The sequence below is a fragment of the Chelonoidis abingdonii genome, chromosome 11, assembly GCF_003597395.2.
Source record: "Chelonoidis abingdonii isolate Lonesome George chromosome 11, CheloAbing_2.0, whole genome shotgun sequence".
NCBI lineage: Eukaryota > Metazoa > Chordata > Testudines > Testudinidae > Chelonoidis > Chelonoidis abingdonii.
In genome coordinates, this window is record NC_133779.1 from 29426613 (window position 1) to 29452288 (window position 25676).

The 25676-nt window shown below is 52.7% G+C and overlaps 1 protein-coding gene across 5 annotated transcripts in view; it reads left to right on the forward strand.

The window, feature by feature from the left end:
• The first annotated feature begins 1812 nt into the window (after positions 1–1812).
• Positions 1813–25676, forward strand: part of KANK3 (KN motif and ankyrin repeat domains 3) — a 46045-nt gene continuing 22181 nt past the window's right edge. For 2 of the 5 annotated variants that reach the window (XM_032782172.1, XM_075070818.1), the window contains exon 1: positions 1813–1877. The gene's annotated coding sequence lies outside the window, so the exon portion shown is untranslated. Of the gene's footprint in view, positions 1878–9680; positions 9754–9781; positions 9843–23080; positions 23151–25676 lie in introns of those variants that run through there. The other 3 variants (XM_032782173.2, XM_075070817.1, XM_032782175.2) reach the window with 3 other exon arrangements.

A 25676-nucleotide genomic window follows, 5' to 3' on the forward strand; every position in this document is an offset into this window, starting at 1 on the left:
AAAGAACTCAGAGAAATGGCTTCTATTATTAGCCCTTCCAATTTCCTCACTTCTTCGAAACGAGCAATTTTAGAGTAGGTGCAAAACTGGTAACATTTTGTCAGTGTAATACTAGTGGGAGTCACCAGACGGCGCTATCTCAGATGGTCTTGCTTATTTATAGGCGTTAAAACTTCCAGTAATGCTGCTCTGTCCGCACTAATGCAGTTCCCTGGAGAAGCACAGCACACCACCAGCAAAGTCTGTTCTGGCTTCAACTGTCTCTCTAATTAAAATCATTCTTAGGTACAGAGCTGCTGCTAAAACAGCGCACAGGGCCAGGACATTACAGCTTGGTTTGGACTTCTGTTTTCATGCTGCTTCATACTAACAATGACAATTCACTCAAAGGATCAAAAATTCTTTGAGATACAAGAGTTCCGCCCTTCAGCAGCCACCCATGGTCCTCATCATACCGCCACTGGCTATCTGGGGGGCCCCATGCCTCTACCTCAAGCTGTGGCTCTGTCCCTGTACCGTTGCCCCATACCTCCTTAGGGTCGGGGCAGGTTGCAGAGTTAAGCTGAATTGGGCCCTTTCTACCTCTTGCAAGCTATTGTTTCAGGCTGTCAGCAGACTCAGGCGGGTATCAATTACATTCAATTTAGGCTTTTCTTTGTATCCATGAAGAGGATTAGAAATATAAAGCTGAGATTCTGATCTTATTGTGTGACTCCAGGAGCCACATTCGCAGGCATGGGCTAATAGTGTCTACTCTTTAATCAAATCCTGCTACCATGTACCGCACTGGAAGCATAAGACTCAAGAATGAGACTCCTGCAAATCCTCCTACCATGTGCCATACTGGAAGCATAAGACCCAAGAATGAGACTCCTGCACTGATGAGAATGGGCACCTTCCATTAAAAGAACATCTTTAAATAGAGATGAAGGGGGCCAAAAGTACAACTGGGTTCAAAAGAGAACTTGGTAAGTTCATGAAGGACAGGTCCATCAATGGCTATTAGCCAAGATGATCCAGGACTCAACCCCATGCTCTGAGCAACCCTAGACCCCTGCCTGCCAGAAGCTGGGAGGGTAAGACAGAGGTGGATGCTCCAGCTTCCCTGTTCTGTGCACTCCTGAATCTGGCACTGGTATCTGCCAGAGACAGGATACTGGGTTAAGTGGACCATTGGTCCGACCCAGTGTGGCCGCTCTTATGTTCACAGCTACACTTAGGCTTTTGCCAGCACAATTATGTTGGGGGAGAGTCTCTTCCCCTCACCTCCCCCCATAACCAGCTAGCACCACTTTTAAATGTAGACAAGGCCTCACTAAGAATCATAGGGTGGTGTCCTGCAGCCTGCTGTGTCCCTGCAGCACCTGGCACAGTGGGGGCCTGATCTCACGCGGTCCCCTCTCATGCAAATAACCGTGCGCTGTAAAGTCCCTGCGCCCAGGGCCCACGCGAAAGGGTTACACTGCTGGATGGCTGGGGCGATGTCGGCCTGGTTCATACAGCGCCTAGCACCGGCGGGTCCCGCCCCCGCGCTGGGCGCTGCTGTAATGCGAACAAAGTCCTCCCCCCCCCCCCCCCGCTGCCAAGCCAGGCGGTAGCTTGCGGGGGTCCCGGCGGCTGCAGGGGTCGCGGCGCTCTGCCCTGGCGGCTGGCCGAGCCGGCTGTAGGGTCCTGCCCGGAGAGAGCCCGGCTCCGCGGCCAGTCGAGCGCATCCGGGCAGGCACGCGCCCCGGGCGGGTGCGGGTCCGGGTCCGGGTCCCACCCCTGGCGCGCAATTGGCCAGATTGCTGGGGGAACGCTGCGCCGGCCGAGGCCGCAGCCAGTGTCGCGGGCGCTGCGCTGGGCGCGCCGGGCCGGACGCGAGGCAGCAGCTGCAGGTCAGGAGGGTTTCTGGGCGGCGCGGAGAGCCGGGGCTCCGGGCAGCTCGCGGCGCGGCGCTGCGTCCGCTGGGTCCCCGGGCTGCTGGGCGCGGCTCTGGCAGCCGGCGAGCCCCGCGCCGAGCCGAGCCCAGCCCAGCCCCGCTTGCACAGGTGCAGCGGGAGGCCGGGGACCCGCCGGTGCCTGACTTCGGGGAAAGTCCCGAGGCAGAGCTGGGCCGGGCGCAGCCCCGTGCGCTGCCCGCTGGGCTCTGCTCCCCTCCCAGCCTGCCCCTTGCAGCGCTGCGGGCTGGTGCCCCACGTGGGTCCATGTCTGATGCGTGGACGGGCCGGGGAGGGCGCGGAGCCAGTCCCCCGGGCTCCGCGCTCAGACACGGGGGGCTCAATGGCCCCCGCTTGGAGCTGCCCTGACTGGTTCGGTTAGACGCGTGAAAGGGGCTTTCCCCGGGGGCTGCTCTGGTGAGCTCTGCGGTGGTGTCGTCCCTTGGCCAGGGGCTGGGGCAGAGCCCTGGCTCCATCCCTAAACCTCAGCTTGTGAGAGGAGTCAGGGGCTGGAGGTTCCCCCTCAGGGGAACAACATTATGGTGGGGTGCTGAGAACCATTGAACCAAACTGTAAATCCTGTATAGAATAGAAACTACTCCAAGCCCTCCCCCCGCACCCCTAGTTCCAGCGCCTGTGTTCCTCCTTCCTTCACTTTGCTTGGACTGGCTCAGTAATGCTTGCCACAGAGCGGGTGGTCCCCAAAGTGCAGTCAGCTCTGCTATGGGGAGCTCCCATCCCTGGCCATGGCTATGTGGAGTGGGGCAGAGATGAGATCCTGTCTCACACCCAATTCACGGACGGGGTAGCTCGTTTATGTCTGTGGCACCTTCACACCACAGATGGGCACTTCTGAAATGCAGCAAGGTGGACAGACAGACAGATAGGTTCTGTCCAGGTTTCACGTGACTGACTTTCCTATGGTATCTGGTACAGAAGTGCCTAGCTGTCCCTGCGTGAAGTACGGGTGTCAATAAAATACTTTCTCAGGCACCATATCTATCTATGGTCCATATAGAAATGCCCTCCCTGCCCTGGGCCAGTGACTTCGTTAGATGCCTATCGGATTAGTGCGAGAAGGATCTTGTCAGTTGGAGCTCACTCAAGGGGTTGGCAGCTCTGAGTGGTTTCGCAGAGAAAGGTGGAATGTGATCCAGTGGCTGCAAGTTGAAGCTAGCAAAGTCAAACTGGAAATAAACTGTACATTTTTAATGGGGACAGTAATTAACCACTGGAACAATTTACCAGGGGTTGTGGTGGATTCTCCATCAGTGACAGTTTTCAAATCAAGAGTGGGCATTATTCGAAAAGCTCAGAGTCAGTATTAGGAATTATTTGGGGGAAGTTCTGTGGCCTGCGCTATACACGCAGCCAGGCTAGAGGATCACAGTCATCTCTTCAGGGCTTAGGATCGATGAATCTGTAAGTGTGGGAATCTGGCAAGGAGACTTGATCCCCAACTTCCCGTAACTGCCTAGATTCCTGCAGCTCCAGTGTGAGCCTCCTGCTGCTCTGTCCTTTCTTGTCTGTCTAATGCAAATGATACCAGGAAAACAGATTATTTGCAAAGGCTGGTGATTTTGTGTCCACTGTTATTAAGCAGTAATAAAAGGAACAAAGTGGAGATGGTTAGGGTAAGAATCTGTTCTTCTCCAGTTTTCTGGAAGACCATTTAAAAAGATTACAGTGATGCAGCCCTAGCATAAGGGAATGTCTGCTGTGAATGCCTACCCCAGGAAGCGGGAGATCTTTCCATAGGGAACCCAAATGCCAGACTTGTTAGGGGCCATATCCTCAGTGGGTGTAACTCACTGGTGCTCTATTGAAGCTAAATGCTGATTTACACCGTAAATGCTGTGTTTAAGGAAACATATGTGGATTCCAAGAGGCAGAGGAATGGAACAGGCCAGACCCACTTTGGGAGTGAACCTCTTGAGCTCCCCCAAGGTATCTGGGTTGCAACCAAATTGCTCTGCTTTTCTGTATTGATTTTATCCCCTAAAGAGAGGAGATTTGTTACGGGCTTAATGGCCTCAGCTGTTATGGCTGAGCCTGAATTCTGCAGGGTGAACAGGCCTCCATTTCCCCTGTACTAACTCTGCAATCCTGTTAATTACCTTGTCCTGCCATGTGGGTCGAGACGGGCCTCTGTGTCCCACTGAACCACCTCAGATTAGCTTTCCCAGGATAATTGCTCTCCCTGGAGACACGCCAGCTGCCGTAAGTGCATACACCTGCCAGCGATGCTGTTATTAGCCAGAACACGCACAGCACCGGAGCTGTGCAAGGCATTGTACGGATGGTTATATGAAAGGTACCTGTGAGGACCCCTTCATCGATGCCATGCACAAGGTCTCAGATATTGCAGTGGTGGGGCCCATGTCAGTGACTGCACAGTTCATTGGGCTAAGCCCTTCGTGCTAATGAGGATACAGGTGGGGAGGGTGCACAACGGAGCAAAGGAGAGATTCTCTCACAAAGGCAGGAGAGGTTAGCTAAGGTTCTCCCAGAGCTTTGGAAATGTGTTCAGTAATACGGCTGTTGCCTGCAGGAGGTTTATTGCTGAAGAACAAACATGTTGTCTCAGACCGTGAAACAGCAGTTAATTTGCCCCACCCTTTCACAAGACTCCTAGCCCAGCCACAGTATCAATTCATAGCCACTGGGCCTGATTCTGAACCCCTTGCCCTCGTTTGACACCGGTCAGACTCCACTGTTCTCAATGGGGCTATTCCTGATTCCTCCCAGGGTTAGAGAATTCTAACTCAAGTCTGGTTGTATGCAGTATAATTTAGCAGCAGGGCACTGGTTACAAAGTCCAGCAATGCCATTCAGGGCTGCTGGAAACGCGGGGCTGTGGGGTTCACTGGCACACTCTTTCCAGTGTCTGATGAAAAGCTGCGGCCTAGGAACTTGTTTGAACTTGCACAGTTGTTCCTGGTAGTGGAGTTAAATTATGTGGGTATTAAAGACAGTTGTAAAGTCTGATGACCATTCATCCCCAAGGGAAAGAAAAAGGAAAATGAAAACATGGCTGAGTTTAGAGTTTATACTGTGTATACAGGCATAGAGACACTACATGTGCAAGGAGGCACAAACGTGCATGTGTGTCAACCCAGCGTGGGTATGTAAACATATCTGCATGCCTTCAAAGGAAGTGTGCGCACATGCAAATGTATTTGTGAACCAATGTAGTAAGAACTGTGAGCACAACTTTTATACGTGTGCCCTGCTGCACTGAGGTGTTCTCAGATGAATACAGATACACATACATGTGCCCACACATACAAACGTGCAGATTTGCACAGATTGTGTGCACATATTCTGACTCGTGTAATGTAAATCATGAGTTATCCTGGCTGAAAGTGTGTGTTTACTCTTTGTAAAATGTAAGTGTTTCATCCATGGACACCTTACTCCTGACTCCCCCGTTGGTCTCAAGTAGCCTGGGTTACCTGCTGCAGGCCTGTTCACTAGTCTTCCGTCGGTGAGAGATGGTCAATGTGCTTTTGCTGCTGGATTGATTCAGGTTCAAGCCATTGTCTATATCGTTATATGTAGATTCCAGAAATTGACAGGAACCTGCAGAGAGAGGAATGGATGGATGTCCCATTTTACTGGAGCATGTGCATACATCAAACTAAGTAACTAGAAATGTTGGACCAGATCCAAGCTGGTGTAATCAGCATGCCACTTACACCAGCTGAAGATCTGGCCCAGGTGTCGCAAGCTCAGGATGTTCCAACAGCCCCTTTGCAGCAATGCTTTTTTTGCATTAGTATAGACAGAACCACTGTTCTGCAGAAGGAAGAGGGTTAGATTGTGATGATGATGACTCCATAAATCATTACTCCACCCTGGAATTAGACGACTAAGGATATTCACGCTTGCCTTCTTCCCTCCAGTCCTGACTTCAGTGGGTCTGACCAACTACACCCCTTCCGGTGTGGCTCTGAATGAACTTTGGAATAGTTGAGAACCTTACCAAAGATGCCTGGGATGTATATCCCTGGGTTGTCTTGGAGATGACATGTGGGCATCTCAGACCACACTTACCGTCCTGCTGTCAGTCAGACAAAGCAGGGAGCATTCACCTGCAGATGGATATGTGGTGTGTCAGGGTCACTGATGGCTCCTGGAGAAGAGGTGAGATGTCAGATGCATGGAGAAGACCACATGTAGAACCAGCCTCTAAGATGGAATAAGAAACTACTGACAAATGAGCTTGTAACTTCAGCACCGGGTCCAATGCTACAACAGCTAACAAGGCAATTACTCAGGGAGGCATTTGGGTCAGAGGTCTAGGTCTAGGCATGACAGAAGGACCTTTCTGCTGTGTACCCAGCATGAGGGGCAGAATGGTACTGCCCAGCGTGGTTACTGCTCTCCAGTGGAGTACAATGAATTCTATGGTGAGGGACACATGAGATGTTTCCAGATGACATCGTGGGCCTCCAGGTCTGGGAAGTTCACTTTTAAGACCCCAACTAATTGCAGGCGGAAACAACCTTTACACACTTGGGCCCAATGTTTCCAAGAGTGACCACTGCTTTGGGCTGCGTAACCATGGAACTGTGCAGACACGAGTCAGCGAGCTTCTGGAAAGCGATTTGATTTGAAGGGCTCACTGGAAGAGGTCCAGTGGGATGCATGTTTACAGCCAATGGAAGGAGAAGTTGATGGCAGGAGAACACTAGGATCGTCTTGGGTGGAGGATGTGGTATCCTGGGAGCGTCAAAAGGACCATTCATCCCCAGAGATTCGCAGAGAATAGTATAGGGTTGGCTACCTCGCTTGCAAACCTCCAGTATTGGAGAGGCCACATGAGACGAATCTTAGACATCGAGCGCCCAGATGGTAGCCAGCATTACAGGTGTCGTCCCTTCTGAAAAGCAGGCCTGAGCGAGCTGTGCAGCCAGCCCATCTACCCTGCTCCGAGCTTCTCCTGCTGTTTTCGCCTGGCTGGGCCCTGGCATTCCCAGCCTTGCTTTGGCAGCTCTTGGGGAGGATTTCTGCCCACTCTCTGGAGAGGAAGCAGCCTGCTTGCTCAGAGGTTTTCCTTTAACTCTGGAACAGCCTCAGCGCTGGGTCTTCAGAGCTTATCTCCATGACCCAGCTCAAGGGGAAATGTGCTTTGCAAAGATAAATCAGCCTGGGGCTGCTCTGGGCACTGTCTCCCTCACACTCTTGATGACCTCAATGATTTGGCAGTGCATGAGGATCAGCTGGAGCCACAGTCTCGGTCACTTATCCCACTCGAAATCGTCTAGAAAAGCGTTCCCGGGTTCCCAGGAGCAGACTGTGCTGCAGCTGTGGGGAGCAGACATCAGACTGACCTCTTTGGAAAGTGGCTTAAAGGAATGTGAAGTTTTTAAAAAAGGCACATAGCCCCACATCCCCATCTGATAACACACTCCGGACTCGCCCACAAAACACACAGAGCCCAGCCAGACCCTCTGCAGGCTGGAAAACCAGAAAATTCAGAGTTAAGTTTCCATGCAGCATTCAAGCTATCACAGTATGGCTGATCCCAAATGGTCAAGAACCAGGAGTCAGGCCCTCAAATAAGAGATTGGGTTTGACATCATGAGATTTTTAAATATTTTTTTCTTTTTCGCTTTCTGAGCTTTTAGGCTGCACTGTCCAGGGTCATGTGCCCAGCTTTTCTCCACAGCCAGAAGTGCTAGTAATGTTTTTCATAAATATAAGCTGAGGTTTACCCGTATTCACCTGGCTCCAGGAGCTGGGACTTCACCCCAATATCACGGCACTCATGATAAAATTGCGAGAGTTGGCAGCACTGCAGTCTGTTTCTTCTAGACAGAAGGTGTGGTAGGGGCCAGTATTCCAGGACCTTGGCCCTCAGCTGACAACAGTAAATCTTTTCAGTCAGGGATTTGAACAGAGACTCCGAGAACGGCTTCCTTCAGCCTGGCGTCTACCTGATCTTAGTCAAAAAAGGACAATGGGTGGCTTTGTGCAGGCAAGGTTTGGACCTGGCAAGAAACCAATACAAACCAGTGGGGCAGGAGGCAGGCAGGTGTCAGCTCACAGTTTCTAGGAATGATCCCTGCTTAGGTCTTTGTTCTGCTCCAGGAGTTAAGGCTTTTACTGCCATCCCCTGGATGGGACCGGTACATCTCACCACACATCGTTATGCGTAATGGCCAGTCTTTTCCTTGCAGCCCCCTCTTGGGAGCCAGCCCCATCTCAGATAGCAACATGGCTGCATTTCAGGGCAGGCGCGGTGTTTCATGTACAGTAGCAGGCGATCACGGGACGTTCTAAGTGCTTTGGGATCCTTGAGTATGAGACTATGTCGGGGCAGAGAGCTAGAGACCAGGCGAGGCAGATGCTAGGGGAGCTGGAGTGGAGAAGGTCTCATTGAGGTCAGTGCCTTCCACATGTAGCTTGATTTGCAGCTGTGCAAATGGCCATGGGATTCTCCTTATCCTCAAGTGTCTGCAGCAAAGCTGCTCGCTGCCCTGTCAATTCACACACATGCTCTCACCTCCTCCAACTCCCTCTTCTCTGCCCGGTGCTCTTCTCCTGGGATGGTCCCCTGCTTCCCCCTCAGAGGGTCTGCACCTGGGCTAGGGGCCTGCAAGGTTACCTAACATGGCTCCCCATTTATTTCTGTCACTTGGGCAAGGTCTGCTCCCCCACCACCCCAGCTGGCCACAGAACCTCTCCAGCTGCAGACTTGCCATGTGCTGAGGAGAGAGTTCTCTGTTCCTGCCACAGCTGCAGAAGGTTCCTCCAGAGGGAGTCCCATGGAAAAGTGGGAGCCTGCTGCATAACTTAGGTGCAGCGTGCTGTAGGGGATTGGGTCCTCACTTGTGGCCATTGAAAACACAGCAAGGAACATTCAGAGAAATAAAAACAGAGACCTGGGGCCTGGTCTTTGTGCCAGTGTCACTCGACTGACTTGGAATCAGGCCCCAGGAGCCCCCGGATTCCTCCACACACCTGCTGCTTACCAGGCGAGAAATGCAGAGCCTGCGTCCAGGCTCTGTTCCACTTGCACATTCCACACTCCTGGCTCCCTGGACGTTTCCTGCCATTGTACGTGGTTTGGGAATGTGACTCACAGTGGAAGTGTTTGTGGGAGCTGGGCTGCATTGAATTGTCTGCTGCCTGGCCGGGGAGGGTTTGCAGTGATGCTGTATGGAGCTGGCCCTGCTTTCTGAGCTTTGTACAGATGGCCACAGAGTTTTTTCATTTTTATAGTCTAGCAAATAGACTATAAAAGAACAGTCCAGCCCTTGGAACTCCTTGGGGGCAGGATTGGAAAATCAGGGGGAGCTCCATGAACTGTCCCTCCAAAGGCCAGAGAAGGGCAGCACAGCCCCAGAGCTAGTGACTGCTCAGGCAGCTGACGAACCTTGTAGTTCCCCATCTAAACATCCGAGAGGAGGAGAAAGAGCCGAGCAAAGCCCATGCTTGTGTCCGGGGGAGCTGGGGGGCTCCGTTTCCACCCTGCCTTTAAAAATAAGAGCACAGCTTCCTCTCTAGTGGGGTCCGTGGAACGTTCCAGAGAACAGCTTGGAGGTGACTTAACGCTGTTGTGTGAGAAGCCCCCGAGCAGCAGGAAACTGGAGAACAGACCTGCCCAGCATTAGCGGAGACGTGCTGAAAGCTAAGGCCAGAAAACTTCCTAACCAGGGGTGTTTGCTCAGACGCAGCGGGGGCAGTGGGACGGTCCAGGGCTCGTGCTGAGAGATGAACGTAGCCAGATTTTCAAATTCTCATCTCGTGTAGGCACCTGAAGAGCTGGGCACTCAGCCCTTGAAAGCCTGGCCTAAAACTCCCCCGGTGCAAAGGAACGTCTGAGGTGGGCGAGTCCCATATATCCCCCCTGTGCCCATTGAGTCCTGGGTCTGTGGCGTCCCCTCCAGCCTGGTGTGATGATGAGAGGTGCTGGTGAACGTGCAGTGACCTGTGTGCTAAGGGGTGACACAGCGAGGCCTCTAAGCAGGGTCAATGATTCTCTTCTTGCTCCTGCTGGGCTAACTAGGGAGTAACCGAAATCAGTTGTGTTGCCAGTGGGAGTGAGGGGCTGAGCCACTTGAGTGACACAAAGAAAGAGTCACTGAGCTGGCACTCAGGAGACATGGGTTCTAATCCTGGCTCTGCCGTTGGCCTTGGACATGACCCTGGTGCCCATCCTGCTGGGTAAGCCAGACTGTTTGGTCTTTGGGACAGGGATTGGCAAGGGCTGCTACTGTAATAGAGCTTGATGATAATAAGAGGAGGTGCTAGGCTCCTCAAAAAGGCAGCTGTGCGGTGGAGAGGGACCTTGCCAGAGCTGCTGCCAGTGGATGGTGCTGGTTAATGTTTGACTGGGGCAGCTGATGCCGTGTGTCTCCAACACATGGATCACTGTACTCTCCCCGGGCAGGAATCGCTCTTTGCAGACAGGCTTGATTGGATTCAGGGTTAGAGAGGGTGGGGTCTCTGCCCCAGGTGCCAGGCCCACCCGCTGAAATGGCTGGTAGAGGGGTTGGGATCCTGCTGCAGTGACGTCTGGCCCCTTTTGGTTTCAGCTCTGTGCCCTCTTACTCTGGATCGTTCCTGAATGTGTCAGCCAGTCAAAGAAAGGAGCAAACTAAAGAACAGTGTGCCAGGATTAACACGGCTGCCTCTGCAGTGTGATGTGGCTATGGCAGATCGCCCCACGGTACCCCCCATAACTAGGGGGAGGTGGTGCTGCCTAGTGGGGATTGAGACTCGTGAGACCTGAAATTCTGTTTGCAGCTTTGCCACCCGCTGACCAGCTGAATGACCTTGGTCAAGTGACTTCACCACTTTGTGCCTCAGTTTCTCCATCTGTTACAGACTGACTTGTTTGTAAATTGCTTTGAGATTCTCTGATGAAAAGAGCAAGGTTTTGTTATTAGATGCACCCAGCTTCCTAGCACATTCGCAGCCACTAAGACCATTCTCACTCTCTCCTTTTTAAATAGATCTAATCAACCGGTGAAAACCCCTAATGCAAACACACTTAAACCAGCTAACCCCTCAGTTCAGTTGGTTTAGCTTCATTCAATAATTTACCCGTGCAAGGCAAAGCAATTTAAGAATGGGTTAAACCTGTTTAAGTGCATCTCCATGAGGCGTTTGCGCTGGTTTAACTAGATTAGTTTTAAAAGATGTAGTTTAACCTTTGCAACTTTTCTACTCTAGACAAGCTCTCAGTGAGCTAACTAAGAACAGTAACCAGTGTGAGGCCTAACAGATGCTTCACTTCAGTGCTTTTCAGCCCGTGTCCATGGACCCAGAGACTAAGTCTAAGATTTCCAAAGGGATCGTGCCTCCATTCGAAAAATTTTAGGGGTCCGCAAATGAAAAAAGCTTGGAAACCACTGGGCTAGTTCAAAAAGGTATTATCTGGGGGCAGTTCTCTGGCCCAGGTTATACAGGAGGACAGACCAGATGATCACAATGGTCCCTTCTCACTTTATCATCTATGAAAATGGCTGAGATGCTGAACTGCTCTTTAAGAACCTGTCTTCAACAAGAGAAATACTGAAAAGAAGTTTGGCCAACGAGGTAAGTAATGAAGACCTGGTAAAAGAGAGACTGGTGAAGAGAAAGCAGAGAACCTCCAGAGAATGGTAACTTATTCAGATCCATCTTGATGGAACAATGAGGGACTACGCTAAAAAGCATGGTACTGTACCACTGATGACTGAAAAGTCATGGAAAACCATGGAGCTACCAGGAGACTGTAGAAAGCAAATGCGGTTCTGATTTTCAAAAAAAAGTCAGACGAGTGATCATGGTTGTGAGGATGTGGGAATTTTCTGTAACATTTTCATGAATCCTGTGTGTGCCTCAGTTTCCCCTGTGTGCCATACTGTGACCCAGTGGGCGGGACAGAACTGCTTGTTCTCAGGGCAGGCGAAGAGACATGGGTATGAATGTGGCCCAGCTGTCTGAGCCTGGATGGGCCATTGGAAAAAGACTGGCTGAGGCTGACCCCATATCAGTGGAAAATCCATGAAGACAATGACAAAGCCAGTCACCAGGACACTGACACCTAGCAGTCACCAGGGATAGGGCTCTCCCCACCTCTCATCAGGGACGCTTGAGAACAAAGGAGTGTGAGGGGTGAGGTGGGGGCATAAGAGCTGGCTGCTGGAAGGAGTCGGGGCTCTCACCACAGGCAGACAGACAGAGCTTTGAACAGTGGGGTTCAGTGCAGCTTGGCTGGGCCCTGGCCTGACCAGGATGGTCTCTGTTCGGACCTTCAGTTCTTTGCTAAGCCAAGGACTTACCATGCTGCCTTCCAGTTAATGGAAAATCCCGACAGTTTTGACGGTGCTGTGAGTGTCACTGCAAATGCTTGGTGAGGTGCAGCAATGCCTGCAGAGTACACACGTCTCAGCTGGTCTGCAGGCCCAGAGGGCCAGTCTAAGGAGGCGGTGGTGTGGGACACTCTGGAGGAAAAACGGCACCCCAAGGGGTCTGCCACACTGAAGGGTTCCTCCTGGAGACTGTTTCAATGCTGGGGGCGTAGCCCCAATCCTGTGGGTCTCTGACATGGGCCACGATCTTCCAGTCAATGTAATTTCTCCCCAGGGTTGATCGACACATAACAGTGGTATCAGTTTAAACCAGCTGGAATAAATACGTCAAGGCTGCCCTCACTACGTCTGTGGCACCTTGAGGCTATAGCAATTCTGCCAGTCTAGTGCCCCATTTCTGTTAGCAGCTCCCTGGGTAGCTAGGAGAGGAGACTAGGAATCCACCTCCCCCTTGCACCTCTGCACAGGGGCTGGCCAGAATCTCCTTTGAGAATGTCACCACGCAACAGGGGCAGGAAGGGACCGGATCACAGCAGTAAAGTGATGCAGTGGGAGCTAGGGTGCCTTGCTCATCAGGAGCCTAGCTCCGAGGAGAACAGACTCTGCTAGGATTAATGTGCAGAGCAACCTCTGACAAGCCAGGACTCCTTGCCCATGACTGCAATGTGCTGTGAGATGGGACTGGACTCTAGGAGAAACCCACTCTCCATGGCTGGCTGAGCCCTGGATTGTCTCCCAGACGGTTTGTTTGAAGGCTGAAGCTGCTCAGGAAGTCTGGGATGGAGTGTGGAAGGTTTTTCCTGGCATGCTCCCCACACAGGATAGAGCCAGGTTTCCCGGCGGATGGGAGCTGCTCCTCTGTTTCCCTTCTCTCAGGAAGCAGGGTAATGAATTGTGATGCAGGAGATGGCTACATAGCTGTCGATCTATCACTGTCCCCCTTCCTCTGGTTTGATTTATTTTCAAGATGCGAACCCCTTCTTGCCCCCCCCCCCCCGGAGGGTCAGCCTGTCCTGGAGTCTGCTAGAGGAAGCAGTGTTAAGATCTAGGTATAAGGAGGTTAGTGGTTTCCCTGAATGCTCTGATGCTTTTAGCCTAGAGAAAGAGGGAAACTTTCAAAAACACCTAAGGAAACTGTGCTCCTAAATCTCTTTGGCTTTCAATGGCATTTGTGCTCCTAAATCCCTATGGTGCTTTTGAAAATCACCCCAAAGAAGCTTAAAGCAGGTCTTTCTCTAAAGGCCCATATGTGGCCAGGTTTCTAACAGAAGCACTCACTTACCATGCTAAGGAGTGCAGTAAAAATGCCTGGACAGACAGACAGACAGACATGCCCTTTGGAGGGCAGGGAGCATGGGAACACCAGATGAAGACAACCAGTAAAAGATACAGGGTCATGTTGTGATTGGAGCCTTAGGGGATGGAGAAGCCCCTTAGGGAGATGGTTACTGCTGCATATTTCTCCGCTTGGCACCAGCACAAGTTAGAGTAGCCTGGGGGCTGCTCTAATGTGTGCTAGCCAGTAGCGGTCCCTGAGAAACCATCCACATAGCTGCGCACAGATGGATTGTGATGTGCTCCAGCCAATCCTCCTCTCCTCCCGGTCCCCAGGATTCCTTCTGCACCAGGGGCTGCCGGAAGGAAAGCTTAAGAGCTGGCTCTGTCAGCTCTGTGTCCGCCTGGCCTCTGAGCATCAAGCTGGGCCCTGCCAGCCTTCATGTCATCATCCATAACAGAGATTCTGCAGCCAAGTTAGGCCCCAGTGACTCCTGTGCAATCCCTTCGGTGCGGATGGGTTTGCACAGGTCACCAAGTGGAACATAATAAACAAGCCCGTCGCTGGCTGATTTGTTATTAGCCTGGATTTGTAAGAAACCCCGTGGCAGGGTGCTCACCCCAGGCAGTAATAGAGCCCTGCTCGCTCCCCCGGGCTGGCTCGGCAGAGCTACTAGGAGTAAGAAGCAGCACACACTTGTTTCGGTCAGTCAGATCAGTGGATGTGGCCTGGTGGTGCGGTGAGGCAGCCTGCTGGGGTTATTTTAAGGAATCTGTCTGTCTGATTCCTCACGGTGCATCCCAGAGCCTGGTGGGGCTCTGGCAGATAACAGCACCAGGCTTTTCTGTCTAAGCGAACAAAGAGACTGAGCTAGTCCTGCCTCCTATGAGCGTGTGATGAGCCAGCGGCTGCCCTCACGCTGCCCCTGCAGCAGGAACCTTTGCGTGAGGGGCTCTGTCAAGGCAGTTCTCCTGGCTTTGGTATGGTCTCTTGCTGCCAGAGAATGTCCATCTCCCTCTCCTCCTTTCCCATGCAGTAGATGCAAATAGAGTAGGGTTCATCCCATGCCTGGGGCCACCCCAAGTCCTGTGCTCCTTGTATATCCCACTTGAGCCCTCAGAAAGGAACAGAAGCTGTGCATAGGCCCGGTGCAGAGGAGGAGAATTTACTCTGCCCATGTTTGAAATGCACAGTGCCCCTCCGCTCCCAGGGTGGGGCCAGAGCAGCACCTCGGCATGGGGGTGCCAGGAGAACCCCCAGCCCCAGATTTATCTAACCACCTTTCCACTGCATCAGAGTTTGACACTCTGGGTGGTAATGTCCTCTCAGCCTTCAAACCTGCCAGTGTGTGGCACAAGCTGTGGAAATCCATGGCTTCTTCCCCCAAGAGGAAGGATGGTCCAGAGGCTAGAGCACTACCCTCCACCTCTGGAGAGTCTTTGCTCTGCCACAGACTTCGTGTGTGACCTCGGGCAAGTCAATGGCTCCCAGTGTCTCTGTTCCTCATGAGTAGTGGGGAGGGTAAGTACAGTAGCGACTGGCAGGTGCTCAGATATTGTGGTGAGAGGTCAGATATGTACCTTAGATGGATAAACATATGACAGATGTGCAGAATGTGGGAATCTGGGCTTTGTTGCATGTTCCACCACAAGTGCCAGATTATGACTGTTACTTGCTATAGAAGCTGTTGTTTTCTCACGATGTCAGTGCAATAATCCATGTTTTTCTGAAAGAGGAAAATGGGAAACCAGAAGTTTTGTCTTGAGCAGCTGTAAGCTCTCCCCGTATGGCCCATCCTTAGTGCTTTGAACACAGGACTTTCAGATCCCCAGACCTCTACACGTGAGGCGAAGGGGCAACTCCTAATCTTTGTGGATTTACCACTAGAGGGGTGTGACACACCCTTTGCCAGTGGGTTACAGTTATTTGCCAGAGAGCAGTAGAATGCAAGTGATCGGGAACCTGGGCTTCTCTTCCTGGCTCTGGGAGGGTAGCGTGATCTAGTGGCTAAAGACAGGATAGTCACACACACAGATCGGGTACAATCAGCCTGGAAGGCCGTGTGGCTGAGTAGCAGAAACCTGGGTTCTATTCTGCACCCTGCCGGTAATGATCTTGTGTAACCTCTCATTTAGCTTGTTTATCAAATGAGGGAATGGTACTGCCTAGGGCAGGACACAGGGCTTCGCTCGATTGCAAGAGCTGGGAAATGCACAGAGACGTTAACAGCAGTCAGTGGATGGGATACTCAAGTACAGGGTCTCCTTGCTCCCAGTTTGGTGCACTTCCCCCTAAGCTACAGAGCATTCGAATGGTAGGTTGGTCTGTCTGTCCTCTGCAGAACAGGGAACCTGACTGAGCTGCATTGTGGAATGCCCTGCAAAATCTGGGAGCTCCGGCCTTGGTGCAACCGGACTGTGCTGTCAATGACACTAGTATAAATCTAAAGTGACCCATTTTAATTCAGTGGGGATGTTACACGGAGGAAAATCTAATCCAGTGTGTCTGGGAGCCTGAGTCTCTCAGGAAGACAAAAAATGTGAGACCATTGCTGGGCTTTGCTGGCTGCGGAAGGCGCTGGGATTCTGCAGGGCTGCTGTGTAATACAGCCTGGCCTGGAGGGCAGGACCGGCTGGAATGAGTCTGCAGAGCTGTGGGCAGTGGGAAGGAAAGCAATGTTCTTCTCATGGGCACGGTGTTTCCTTGCAGCAGCTGGGGGAAAATCCAGGGTGACTGCTGGATTTCCATGCTGGCTGCTCCCCTCAGCCTCCATCTGTCTGGAATAGGCTTGTGTACAAAGCTGGCTCTGAAGCACAAGGCTGTGGCTTTTTCGGCTTTAACTTGTGGACTTGCTGCCTGGCAGCTGGGAGGGGAAAAGTGCCTGGCCCAGAGCTCCACGCGGCACAGTCTGTCTGCACCACGCCGCTCCTGATAGTAGTGGGCAGACATGCGAGAGCTTTGGGATGGGCTTGGAGGCTGAAGCTGTGACGACTCAGCTCAATGTAATTCTGCCCTCATTCCATGAGAGAGCATCAGAGCATCCTGGAGCCTCGGCCTGGCCTCCCGAAACTGGCAGGGGGTGGACACCAAGGAGACATGGTGCCGGCAGAGGGTCTGATCTGACTTCCGCTGAAGTCAGTGGAGAGACACGGTGGGATCTGGATCAGGCCCTGAAATAGGGCTAATCGTTGGGGGAGGGGCAGAACAAACCCAGACACAGATTCAGGGGGAAGGAGAGGTTCGGGACTGCCCCACTGCTGTGGCACCAGGCCGTACCCATCAGGGCTTGGTCTGGCAAAGTTTGTTCCAGCCCTGTTGGCTAGGGGAGTCTGACTTCCTGGATACTGATCAGTGCCCAGGGCACCTGCCAGGGCAGAGGAGGGGCCCAGGGCACTGATTCAGCTGCAGCTGGCTAGCAGGTTGTGACCTTTCCTCCTGCAGGCATGCCCTGGCCCTTGGAGGCTGGATCCCTGCTGTGCGCTGTCCGGGGGCTGCACCTTGAAGCCAGTCTGTAGCTGGAGCCAGTGCCAGACCCGTGTGCACCTCTCGCGGTGACTCGGGGCTGATTGCCAAGCATTGCCAGCTGTAGTTCAGAAGGACAGTGTCCCCAGCCCTGCCTCTGACCTCCTCCTTCCTTCCCGTCCCCATGTGTGGCTCTAGTCTCTGCTGGCCCAGACTGGGAGGGAAGAGGATGGTGTGCAGACCTGGCTGTAACCCCACCGTCCAGGCAGGACTAGGAGCCTCTTTATGTACAGATCCCAAGGGACTTGAGCACTGGTGACTTTTGCCATTTCCATGAATGTCTGACTGTGGGACATTGCTCACTGAGCAGCTGGGAAGGTCAGGGAGGGCCCCGGGCAGAGGTTTTAAGGCCCTTTCATCTGTAAAACTGGCAAGTTTGCCATGTGCCAGATGCACTCGAGGACTTGGGTGGAGTCCAGCAAACACAGTAGATAGCTGTTACTATACTGTGCTCGCAGGCGCGGGTGGAGCACCTGCAGAGCTCCTGAGAAGAAGCTCTGGGCTGGAGGACTTTAGGAAAAGCTGAGCTGAAGCCTGGAAGGAATATTGGTACAGCTATAGCAAGCAGGGGCACAGGCAGGGCCGGCTCCAGGCACCAGCCCAGCAAGCAGGTGCTTGGGGTGGCCAACGGAGCGGGGCTCTTGGCAGCAGTTCAGCGGCGAGTCCCTCATTCCTTGTCGGAGGGAAGGACTAGCCACTGAATTGCTGCCGGACACTGAAACAGTGATGGTAGAGCTGATAGCAATCACGGGGGGGTTTTTGTTTTTGCTGCTTGGGGTAGCAAAAACCCTGGAACCGGCCCTGGGCACGGGACTGGTGAATGGATGCCCCCGAGCAGTGATAAGGTTACAAACCTCCCGTCTTGGACCAGTAGGTATCATTCCTTCTCTAGGCGGATGGGACCTAGAAACAAGGAAACGCACAAGCTCCAAATGCGTGTTCTCCGTGAATGTAACTGATTCCTCAAGGAACTGGCAGGCTGCATTAGGCTGCTGTCTAATGTCTGTGATTAACCGTGTAATTATAGGGCTTAGAGCCAGGGGACTCGATTGCCAGCATGCCTGAAAAAATATTCTCTGCTGTCAGAGGGAGCTGGTTTGAAGCTCTTCTGCTGGCAATTCTCAAAGCAGGTGCGACTCTGTGAGCCGGCTATTGTTCCTCTTCTCTTAGCAGCCCACACGGCAGCTGTGTTGTGTCCACCCACTGGGAGCGCTGAGCTGTGGGCTCTCAGGGGCTGCTTTCTGAGTCAGCTCCCTGGTGACTAATCCTTCTAGGCAGAGGTATGATATTTCCGATCAGCAGCGAGAGCATCACTGCCCTGGCATGGCCCCTAGGTGCAGGCAGGCTGACTCAGCACCAACCGCAGGCACCTTTGAATGGCTAAGAAGCTGGAGATCTGGGCACTGCTGCGCCTTCCGCTTTGGGAATTCATGACCCCCGCTGCATTCACACACTGCGATGGTTAGTGGCACTAGGAGGCAGGCTAGTTGCGGAGACCCAGCACTTTCATTCACGGCTCGGTCATCAGCCCAGTCTGAGGCTGCTCAGATGTCTAGAAACTCATCCCTGCCCTGATGCTTGCAGACAGCTCCAGACGATGACCCCTGGCTGAGGCTGCTGGTTGGCTTCTTGTTCCCACGCATGGGTCACACAGCTAATCTGCACTGCCACGGTTGTTACCCCCACCAAGCCTGCTCGTCTTGACCTCTCGGCTCTGGTGGCTCTTAGCTTTAAGCTCTCTGGGTCAGGAATTGTCACATTTATGCAGAACCTAGCACAATGGGTCAGGGATTTCCTCAAAGGTATTTAGCTGGCTCCATCACAGTAGGATTTGAGCACCACACAATCTTGAATGGATTTACCCCGTGGGGTAGGACAGAGCTCTCAGCCCTGGCATAATCTGGGCAATGGCAGCTCTATTTCCCTCCTCATGGTCCGGCAAGGGAACCCACTCTAGGCACCTGGCTCCTCAGCTGACTTTTGTCTCCTTCCTCACCAAGCTTTCTCCCCGCTGCACAGTTCCCTGCCTACACTGTGTTACTCCACAGTAAGACCGATAGCCTGAACAGGTCTTTGAAGACTATGATGACTGGCATAATGACCCACAGGCACAAGTTACCTCACAGTGCTTTCTAAGCACGTACATTTATTGTTAAGGTTGAAGCATTACAGAGAAAACACCACACTGAAAACAATATGAACCTCCCCCCATGCCAGTAAACTTATTCCCAACCCCACCCAGGGATTTTTCTGTGGTCACAAGTTCATAACAGCTGCTAGCTCAGAACAAGCCCACCCATGACTCTGCGGATGCCCCTTTACCCAATGTGTGTGTGGTCTGCAGAGCCCGTGAGTAAGTAACCAGGCAGAGAGTGGGTTTCTCTGGAAGGCCTGGCTTCGAAAGGATGGGTCCAGAGGTGGGTAATCTGCATTCCCTGCCTCCCAAGTATTTCCTGGGAAACTCACCCAAGCAACAGTTCAGTCTTGTCTGGCCCATTCTCTTAAGAACCCTTTGACGCTCACAGCACTTCCCAAGGGTTATGTAGTCTTGGCTCCTACAGACAGTCCCACCGTAACACAGCAACATTTGCACTGTTAATACAATGACCTTGGGAGACACTGAAACGTACTTCAGTGAGGTTTCTCCAGCAGAGTGCAGGAAATCCCACGTCTGTCACAGTCCTCGTTTTACAGAGAGGTGACCAAGTGGCAGAGAGGCCAAGGCCCAGACCCTCAAGGCTATGGAAGGCTCCTAACTCCCATTGGAATCAGTGGCAGTTAGGAGCCAAAATACTTTTGAGGAGCTGGGGCTAAGCAACTTGCCCAGAGCAGCGAATTGTACCTGGGTCTCCTGTGCCCCAGGCTAGTGCACTTACTACAGGGCCAGCCTTCCTCTTCTGCTGAGTCCTCTACATGCTGCCGCTGCAGAAGTTCTATAGTTAGAACTTGTTCCGCAGGTTTGTCACAATGAGAAAAGAGTTACGGGTACTGGACTATTTCTGTGGGTCCGTGACTTTAATAGAGCAGTGTCACCAAACGGTGGGTTGCTGGCCCAGGGGGAAGAGGAGGCCCCGGTGGTGGAGGCTGAAGAGCATGCCTGCTCTGCACTCATCCTGCAGTGATGGCTGGGCCCTGCTCTGGTGTACGGGGTTGCAGCACCACTCGGGTTTGGTGTGGCTGCCCCTCCATCATGACCATGTATAAAACAAGAGAAATTGAAAGATCAGCAAATGGATCAAAGGGAATGCTTTCCCCACCCAATGACCAGCGGAACTCACTGCCACAAGATATCACTGTGGCGAAGAGCTTAGAGCAGGATTCAAACCAAGAATTGACATTTCTATGGATACTGGGCACGTCCATCCTCACACTAGGCAGTTGGGCTATAAACCTTCCAGGTTCAGGGTATAAGCCAACCACTAAGTGACAAGGAGTAGGAACAAATGTTCCCTGTGAGCAGGATCACTAGGGGCTTCTTTCACCTTCCTCTGAAACATCTGAGGCTGGTTGCTGCTGGACACAGGATTCTGGCCCAGCTGGACTCTGCTGTGACCCCATCTGGGCCAGGGCTGTGTGACACACAAGGTCTGGTATGGCACGTCCTGTTCTCACAGGCTGATGCTAATTCTGCTCTCAGCAGCTTCCCTGCTCTGATTTGCTTCCTTTCTGAGCAGGAGCAGAGTGTGGGGCCCCCTGCTGCCAGATGCAAGTATTGCAGCTACCAGACAAAACCAGCCTTCCTCCTCCCCAACACTGGGTTTTTCTTGTAAATGTGCTGCTGTGTTTAAAGAATAAACATCTCTGATAATGCTGGAGATCTCTTAGCCCATCCACAACCCCTGTCAGTCTTCCTTGGAGAGAGAGATTCCCACCCTCTGCCTTGCCCTTGAGGCTGGCAGAGTCCTCCCTAATAGTCACCCTTATTTTTCCGTTTCTTATTTTTGTCCCCTTTTACCCTGGCAGCTCCCAGCCTGCCTTTTGGACTCTTATACGCCCCATGTCTGTGCAGGTGCTGGGCACGTCACAATCATTCGTCCTCCCCACACCTGGCCAGGCAGGGATAGATCATTGTTCCCATTTCACAGATAGGGGAGCCGAAGGAGGCACAAAGAGATGAAATGACTTGCCCTGAGGTCACACACACAGTCTGTGGCTGAGCTAAGAATTAAACCTGGGTCTCCTGTGTCCCAGCTGTAATCACGGGCTTCTCCTCTGGCATGCCGGAGCCCCATGATCTCTGCAGGAGACGGAGAGTGCCAGAGCCCACAGATCTCAGATTTCTGTATGTGTCCACCAAGTGAAACCAGTATGTGCATCAGTCCAAAGATTACCTGTACCTGCCAAGAATAGGGCGCGGGGAGGAGGGGAAGTGAGGGCAGTGGCTTCAGCAGATGTTACTGAACCTGCTCACAAGCAGCAAATCTGGGGGTGCACATGACCCTGCATGACTCCCCCAACCATCGCCTCTCATGTCACTGACATGTCTGGCATGACCATTATTTGGAACAATTCTGCTGTCACTGTGGATAACAGCACATCCACACGCTCTCGGTGTAGGAAAATCCAGGGAAATCAGAGTAGCTCTGGCGCATTCAGGAGACTCTGAAACTGAGGGACATGCTGCTATGTCACTAAGTTACATCTTGTTCCTAGCAAGGGGTTGAAACCAAACCCCAGATCTCAGCATCCTTGGATTCGGGGAGTCCAAATCTAGCTGCAGGTTTTACCCCAAACTCTGGATCCAGCCCCACTGCCCTTTTGTGGGAGTCAAGATCCAGAGGCAGAGCCAAGTCTGATGACTTGTGCTTATCTCTGGGTGTGGCAGGAGAAGGAAGACCCCAGTGGGAAGCTGGGGCTGTGTTATGTTTGAGATATTGCTGCATTCACTTTGTCTGGGGTTTGTTCTAATCTGCAGTCTGTGGGATGCAGTTAATCTCTTGTGATTGGCTGAGCGGCTTTCAGTGATGTATCACATCTGATAAGAGGGTTGTTTTTGGAGCTGGAATTTATCATGAGTGTTGGGGCTGGGGTGCTGGCTGCTCCAATCTGGCGCTGGTTCTGGGAATTACAAATTCCCCTCCCTTTCACTTCCCAACCTGCGGGGTTGTTTGTTCCAGCAATTTCCCACAAAAGCAAACATCATTGTTCCTGCAGCGCTGGGGCAGTCGGCCAGCAGATGCAGACAGATGTTCCAGTGGGTCAGCTCTGAACAATTGCATGTTCCCTGCTCTCCAGCTAATTAACTCACTTCTTGGAATTCTTTCAAAACCAGATTTTTTTCCCCATGTTTCATGGAATTCTCCAACTCGCTCCTGGAGCTCTGCTCAGTTTCACTGCCCTGATCTCTCTCCCTCGCCCTCTCCTGGTCTCCCCCTTCCCTCCTCACACTGTGTCCCCCTGCTGCAGCGAAGGGGGCAAGGCCTTGGCTACAATAACAAGGAGTCCAGTGGCACCTTAAAGACTAACAGATTTATTTGCCACCGGACTCCTTGTTGTTTCTGTGGATACAGACTAACACGGCTATCCCCCCCCCCGCCCCCCATAGTTGGCTACAATGTGACTGATTCCCATTTGCTCTCAACTCCAGCCCACCGCATGCATCTAAAGGTCGGGTTAGAAAATCTGTCTTTGGGTGACTGCAGCCCCAAACGCTGGAGCCGGCCCTGCCCAGGAGAGCTCAGTCCCTTATGACCAGAAACTTCCGTCCTTGCAGATCTGCACGACCTGAACATGCTGCTTAAGGAGCCAGTCCTGCTGCAGGTCACCTCGGACGCTGCAAGTCACTGAGTGTTGCTCCTGGAAAGCCATTGAACCTGTGGAGACGCTCCTGCTCAGCAAGGTGTGGTCACCAGGATATGATTACAGGCCTGAGGTGGCAGATGGCGCAGGAGTGGGCTGTGTGCCTCTCGCTCCCTTAGCTTAGCTCACACCAGCCAGACCGCACCCCCTGCAACTGCCTGACGACAAACCCAGAGGTTCCTCCTAGCTGCCCCTGCTGAGGCGCTAGGAGTGTGGTTCTCAACATGTCCTGATGCCATGCATAGTACTGACCCGCTGCTCCTCCTCCCCGGGATAGCCAGCTCCACCCAGCCCTGACAGCCAGGAGCCACTGGGCTTCCAAAGGTGAAGTGCAGAATGGTCGGACATTGCTTGAGCCACATTTATCAGTGCAGGCTGTTGGAGCAGGTGCTCTAGGAGCTAGTCAGGTGATCTGGTCACATGGGCACTAGAAAACAGGAATCCCAGCTGGGCCAACAAAGAGGAGACAAGTGGGACTAGACTCAGACCCTGCCGAGTCCATTGGATGCCATGATCTCCCCTGGGGCAGCAGCCTCGTCATTGGGCATTTGCATTCTAGCTGCCCTCAGGCTGGGTATAAAACAACCTGTCTGCCTCCCAAATCCAACTGTCTTGGACCCAGATAATCATTTCCTTAGCAGCGAGGGCGCATGTTCCATAAAGCCCTGGGCTACACCCTTCGAATCTGCGCCTGGCTCCGAGTTTAGCTTCTCTGGCCTGAACGAGTTATCCTGATTGTCCTGTGACTAGCTGGGGAGGGTGACTGAGGTGTCTCTGGGCATCTTCTAATGAGTCTTCACTGTGATGGCAACATGCCAAGTACACGGAGTAAAGGAAACACTAAAATTGTTCAGCTCTGCACCCCTCTGCAGGGCCGGCTTTAGGCCGATTCCGCCGAATCGGGCCCCGTGCCTAAGACGGCCCCGCGCCCTAAAGAAAAGTGCCTGACCTTTTAATTTTTACTCACCCGGTGGCGGTCTCGGTCTTCGGCGGCGGGTCCTTCAGTGCTGCGGAAGACCCGGAGCGAGTGAAGGACCTGCCACCGAAGACCTGGACTGCCACTGGGTATTCAAATCGGGCCCTGCACTTCCTAAAGCTGGCCCTGCCACTCTGTGACCCATTTGCTTTTCTCTTCCTCTTCTTTGTCTCCTCTCATTCTCTCCCTCTGCTTCTCCTCCCTCCTCATGTTCACGATCTGGCCATGCAAAGGGTGAGACAGATTCCAGGCCCTCTTGTGGCCTAAGCTCCTCAAAAGTCTGATTTGCTGCTTCTTGCGTCCCTGGCTACTGTCCCTTCCCCCTTCCCGTGCACTCTCCTTGACAATGACTGAGATTAGGCTTCATCTCTGGCACCTCTTGTGTTATCAGTGAAGCAGGGGCAGCATTCTCTCTCTCTCTTGCTCTCTCTCTGCACCTAGTATGGAATTGCTCCATGTACAAGGAGCTAATTTTAGCCAGCATGACTCAGAGCAGCAGCTCTGCTGAGAGCTCACGAACAGCCCCTTGCAACAGAGATAATCAGCGACTGCTGAGTGTGGCGAGATGTGGACAAGGTGAACGGAAAGCCCTCCACACCAATCTCTGCCATGACACTTGGAGCAGGGCAGTCTCTGCCTTCTGCTTCGGGCCCAAAGTGGCCCACTGGCCACCCTTCCATTTATGATTCCTGCTCTGAGCATGTCAGACATCCAGGAAACCTCCATCTCTGTTCATGTAACCATAGTTAGGCGCCAACTGTCCAACCCACGACTAGTGGGAGATGCCCTAGATACAGCAAACCTTGGGAACGAAGCAGGGAGACTAACAGGCCAGAAGTGAAAAGTGGGAGATCTTCATTTGCCTGGCAGGATTTCTGGACTGACACTAGATCATTGGTGCAGGAACCAAGCTACACAATAGGAAGTAGGGATGTAAATATTGGTTTAAAAAGTTAACTGGTTAAACAATTAAAATTATATCATTTAACTGGTTAACTGTTAACTGATGTCGCTCTGGTGGCAGGCTGGCATGGGGAGGCAGGAGCTGGGATCCCACCAGGGCTGGGGTCTTGCCGGCCCGGCATGGCTGGGGCCGCTGGGCCTGGGGTCCTGCAGGCATTGCCAGGGATCGGGTCCCACCAGCCAGCAGGGGTTAACGGTAAGCCTATGCTTACCAGATAACCAGTTAACCCTTTACATCCCTAATAGGAAGTCTGCTTTATGCTGCGCTGGGGGTGCAAAGCAACCTCAGCCCAGCTGGAGACAGCCCAGGATCTGCACCAGCCTCTTCACGCTTCACTTTGAGTTTCGGAGACTTTGCAGCATTACAATAAGTGTGCTGCTGAAGCCAGACCAACACTGGGTCCTCCCAAAGCAGAGAGAATGGAATAGACCCTGGCCTGTTCCCTGGGAAGTAAAAGCTGTCTCTTTTGGTGTCCCTCGCTTTGATCTCAACAACGCCCATAAAGTAGCCAGGGTGGTATAAAAAACTACAGCCAATTCTATAACCAGGAACCCAATAGCAACCAGTCCCCAATGCAGTACAGACGAGCCCAGTTGAAACAGAGGGACGCAGCCTGCAACTCAAGGCCTTAAAATAGGGCAAAGTCCCACTGCACAAAGCTCGTGCCTAGGCCAGGCCCACCCCGAACCTCCGAATCATCTTGTCCAAACTGCCGCTGGGTGCCAATGAGATCCCTTGAGCCTCGCTGCCATCCTGGAGGGGAGCGCTGCTGGGCCGGCAGGGGAGAACAGGGGTATGAGCACACCCTCCCTGAAGTTCTTCCCTAAGCAGCGGGGAGAAGATTGGCCATGGTGTCCTGGGCCATGGTGTCCTGGGCCTGTCTCTGTCAATGTGCTGCGTGAAATGCTCA